Below are 5,655 nucleotides of genomic sequence, written 5' to 3'. Positions count from 1 at the left end.
TCTTAGAATTAATGCAACATGATGTTTCCATTAATGACAGAGAAGGTCTGCAAATACCTCAAAGGGGAAGATAATGTAGTGAAGCTAAACCTCCCATTCTTTGATGTTTTGACTGGGGCTGATTGCCTGTCTTCCAGAGAACACTTAGGAAGTAACTCCCAAGTTTAGAAAATAAATTGTGAATGCATGGGACATTTTAGGTTCAGTGCTGGTCCCATTATCCTGTCCTATCAAGCCCATGGTGGGAGAGTATGTGGGGTTGGGAAGTGGTGGTGGGAATCAATTTCCGTAATCCCAGGGGACCGAAAGTTGTACCCATGAGTGCCTTGGCTTCATTTCTCAGAAAGGCTGCTTACTTCATTCACCTACCTAGTTATCTGTGTGCCTAGTTGTCATCTTTCCCCCTATCTCACTGAGTATTACAGGACATGGCTCATTCTTGCCAGTAGACATTCTAAATTTGGGGGCATGTACATATGTCTTTGTGCACATGAACATAACTTGGGAAGATTGGTGAATCATTTCTATACTACCGCAAATAAACATAAGTGTGGTATTACCCTAAGTGAGAGAGTGACACCGAAAGGGAAGAGCAAGGGCAATTTGCTATATGTGGAGATGTCAATGAAATAATGCAGTGGTGGTCTTGGGGTGAGCAGAGAGTGTGATGGCCTGCAGGATGGAAAACAGTGGCACCAGCAGATGAGGATGTGCCAAAAATGAATTAATCAATTTTGTAGGGTTTTTTCCCCCGGAGGATCCTAGTGGGGGAAGGCTAACATAAAAATAGAATCTGCTTTCAGTGTGACTTGAGATACTGATCACACAATATATTGCATATGTGAGTAAGTTTCAAGCAAAGCTGTGGAGATGAGGGAGTTGTTTAATACTGTACTGCTCAGTAATGTAAGGATCACTACCATGAGTGTAGACTAATGCAGATTCAGACTAGGAACCAATATTCAGCAATTTCTCCAGTTGTCATCTGCCAAGTCAGCACTAGAGTTTTATGTGCTGCCTTTTATTGTATAAGAAGCATGTAATCTCGGAATTCCCTATAGCAAAATAATGCAAATATTCTTCAAAGAGCTGTCTTAGAGATACTAGCAAATCTCTCACCTACAAAGTCATCAAGATCTAACCTAAGTGTTATCAGCACAATGTAACCCAGATCACACAATTTTGGTTTTGAGTACATTTTGTTACTTATATGATATGTGAGCTATAAATTGATTAAAACCATAAAACTTAATCAAATTGATATAATTCAGGAAGATATGTTTGGCATCCCTATTCTATTATTTGGTCAAATGAAACATGATGAGAAAAGATAGTATCAAGCTCAGACAAAATACTAACCTAAAAAATGTTATTGCCAATCTAACTTCTCCTAAGGGAGGAATAATTACACATTCTACTTTCATTTTTCCCCTCAGACTGTGAGTTGTCTGTTCAAACAAGTGTGTGTGTGTGTGTGTGTCTGGGAAGTGTGTGTGAGAGAGGGCAATTATTTAATTAAACATCAGGTACTGCCAGTCATCTATAAAGTTTCCAATTGCTGTTTGATTTCTCCACCTGGGTATTCTGCATGACACATTATACCCCAAACAAAGCTCATTATTGTACTCACTTTCCAAATATACTGTAGATGTTATTTCCATCTGCTTGTATTCTTAGTAAAAACCAACTAGACATTGCTCAAGCCAATGTGTTTCTACGTCTACCTTCTTTTTGCAATCATATCAATACAGGCTCTCCATAGGGCTCTCTTGATGTATCAAAAGAGCCTCTAAAATGTGTTCCCCTCCCCAGTGCATTCTCTACAGCACAGTGCCGTGAAAATTATCTCAGGCATAGATATAATTGTAATTTCTGATGCTCAAAGAAGCAAGCAAACACTCCTTGTCTTGGCTTTGGTCATTGATGATATACCCAAAGATGACTTTTATCATTATTTCTAGCCTCTATTCTTAATGAACCCTATAAGCCAACCACAGCAGACCCCTAGATATCTTCCAATGCCACTAAGCCTGTATTTAATTTAATTTAGTTATTTAGTTACCCCAAACTCTGTATCTTCTTTTGTTCAATGGAAAACTATTACTCATCCTTCAAGTTTTCAATTACATGTTATCACTACTTTATAGTCTTTCATGGTGACTTCCACCACCTCCTCTCTGTGTTCCCATATATTTCTATTTCAATATTGATTCTGTTGTGAAAGGCAAAGCTGATATGCAATCAGCTTGATCTTCAGCCTACCAGCTGTACCTATCTACTGTCTGTTTTGATTGATTGGTGCTTGTTCAATATAGTTATTACACATTTCGTGTAGCACTTCTGATTATAGGTATTATTTCAGATCTATTTTCACCATGACACTGTGAAGTCAAGGACAAGAGCTGTGAGTCTGATTCATTTTTATGTCTCTAGGGACCAGCATAATGTCTGCCTATAGGTGTATTCTTTATATGTTTGTTGAAATGAACAAAATGTAGACAATTGGTCTTTTCAGTAATTGTTTCAATGAGAGCATTACTTTTATCTAAATAGTTACTATATGAAGGTGACCAGAACTATACCAAAGTTATCATTAATCTATCTGATGATCAATCTAAGCTAAACTATGGATTTTATAAGTTCAGGGGCAGTATATAACAGAAAGCTGAGTAATCTCATGAGTTTTATTTCTTTGAAAAGTAGAAAAAAATTTCTTTGGGTAGAAAAAAAATTCCAGACTTGAGAACCAGACAAACCTGAAATTGAGAGAACTCTCGTAACACCACGAGACCTTGCTAAGCTCCTTAAACCTCTCTGAGATCTGGCTTCTTTTCTTCAAAAGGGAGAAATACATATTCTCTTTACAGGGTTGAGATGAGAACTGAGTGAGGTCAAGTATTTAGGAACATGGCATGTAATCCTCCATGAACAGTAAAATGTAGCCTACTTGGAACTGATTTAACTTAGTGGATAAGCTTTCCATTATGAATAGTAACCTCTCCAGTGAGAAAGAGAGTAGGAAACGGCAGGTGAGGAGCACATCCCTAGGCAGCATCCTGTGAAGGCTGTACATGACCCACACAAAGGACTACATGTCTGTTTCATGAGTGATTCTCACTGTGCTGAGAAATTATCAAGTGGCCACTATTACATACTAGGGATAAATTAAGGCTGCAGGCAGTGTTCTTTATCAAAACAGGAATTAATGTGATATTGTCTCTCAAGAATTTGGTTTTAAATCATCTGGTCGATTTTCAATTGAAGAATCTCATTTGATGATGAAATATGAGGAGTAAGTATGCAATACAGTTCATAGGTCAGCTGTCAAGATTGGTAGTGTTATCATAGTTGTTATTTCCTTGATCTTCTGAACCTATTAGGATTAAGAAAGGTGATTCTTGGACAAACAAGAAGTTGAAAGCCCCTAAGTCACAATATTTAGTAATGAGACCAAGAGAACAAAACATGTTTAAGAAATGTCATTCCTTCTAAACTGATTTCCTATGCATCAACTTTTAGCTTGGAAAATTGATAGGTAGTAATAATTGATATGATGAAGGATTAAATCTAGGTTAAAAGATTAATTTACCTTAATTACACCTGGCTTCTTTTATTCCTCTACTTGTGTCTCACCCTCTTATTGTGAAGAGTTAAAAGCCTGGGGTCATCTTACCCACAGCCAGCAAACACAGAGTGTCTCACTGCAGACAGGAAGATTGTATGGAACTCTGAGTTTTCAGGATTTAATTGGGTTACCAGAGTGGCTAAAAGGAGAGTCCCAGCCAAGACCTTGGTGTGGTTTCTTCTCTTTACTTGAAAGTACTCTTGCTTCAAATGTTTTGTAGCCCTGAATAGCCCAGTCTATGCATCTATGTCAACAGAAGGTAGTCAGGATGAAGTGCAAGATTTATTTCCAAGTTTATTCTATAATTTGACATTGTATTAGCTATTGTTTTTATTCCTGTTCATCAGCAAATTTCATACAAGGATATCACTCAACTTAGATAAGTCTGTCTCTAAATGGTGATTTTGCTCAGAAGCCTACAAAGAATCAAACAAAATACTTAGATTCTATAACTAATAATAATATTATTATAATATAATAATAATCTTACTGTCAGATTGAATAGGAAGGAGGCGTGAGTCAGGGGAAACTGTTCACATTTCTGAAAGATTTCTTGGGGTCTTTGGTTCTGCCTCCTGTCCTAACCTTGGACCAATAAATTAGACGTTTTAGCTGAAGTACTGAATATTGTTGGCACAGAGGCCCCAGTTACATGCTCCCTTGCCTTTGAACAGAGCTCCTGTGACTTTATGGTCTATCTCTTGGGATCTGCAGATATACATAGACTTTGAAATTTCTCCAAATTCAGAGCTTAAATAGATGCTGTATAAAAATGCAACACTGTCTAAAGATTTAAAAGTGAAGCTTAGAAACTCCTGAAGGGTCCTAAATCAAATTGTATTATAGACAGCCACTCTTTGAAGACACAGATAAACTAAAATATTCTTAAGAAGAGCAAACAGGAGAGTGTCCCTGTTATGATCAGAAAAGGTTAAAACTTTCAAGATATATGAAGAAAGTTCCATTAATCTAATTCCTTTCTACTTTCTAAGGACATGATCCTAAGGAATCCAGGAAAAGCAACTAGAATCAACAAACAAATACAGAGAAGTTGCAGAAAAAAAGATATGTACAATAACTTTTATACTTGGTGAATAAGTCAAAAATAAAATTAAGAGGAAATTCTTTTTGTAAAAATATTAAAATGCATAAAATACTTATGAACATATGTAGCAAACTAACAGCAAAGTACACACAGTAGAAACTGCAAAGCATTGTTAAAAGAAATTAAAGAAGATCTAAACAAATGTAAAGAAATCTTATGTCCATAGATTGAAAGACTTAATATTGTTAAGATGGCAGTGTTTTCTAAACTAATCTACAAATTCAGTGATTCCTACAAGAATCCTACTTGGATTCTTGATAGAAATTGACAACAGATCCTAAAATTCATATGGAAATTTAAGAGACCCAAATAGATAAAGCACTCTTGCAAAAAGTTGGATGACTCACATTTCTGATTTCAAAAGTTACTACAAAGTAATAGTAGCCAAGGTTAATAGAATACTAGCATGAAGATGGATGTGTAGATCCATTACCTAGAATGGGGAATCCAAAAATACACCCTTACCTGTATGTTTGACCAACTGACTTTAGCAAGGTACTAAAAACATTTAATTTGGAAAAGAATAATTTTCAACAAATGGTATTGAGACGACTGTACGTCCAAATGCCATAGAACATATTTGGACCCCTACCTCACACCTTATACAAATATGAACTCAAAATGGATCAAAGATTCACAAGTAAGAATTGAAACAATAAAACTCTTAAAAGAAAATGTAGGAATAAATCTTGATTACAACAGTTTGGCAATGGTTCTTAGATATAACATCAACAGCACGAGAAACAATAAAAAAATATAATCTATCAAAATTAAAACTTCTGCACTTCAAAGGACACTATCAAGAAAGTGAAAAGACAACCTATAAAATGGGAGAAAATATTTGCAAACCATATATAAAGTGCTTGTATCTAGAGTATATATACACTTACAACTCAACAATTTAAAAAGTAATTTTTTAAAATGA

This window comes from Urocitellus parryii, chromosome 5 (genome assembly GCF_045843805.1).
Source record: "Urocitellus parryii isolate mUroPar1 chromosome 5, mUroPar1.hap1, whole genome shotgun sequence".
Classification (NCBI taxonomy): domain Eukaryota; kingdom Metazoa; phylum Chordata; class Mammalia; order Rodentia; family Sciuridae; genus Urocitellus; species Urocitellus parryii.
The sequence above is the reverse complement of the archived record's forward strand: the minus strand, read 5'-3'. Positions refer to the sequence as shown.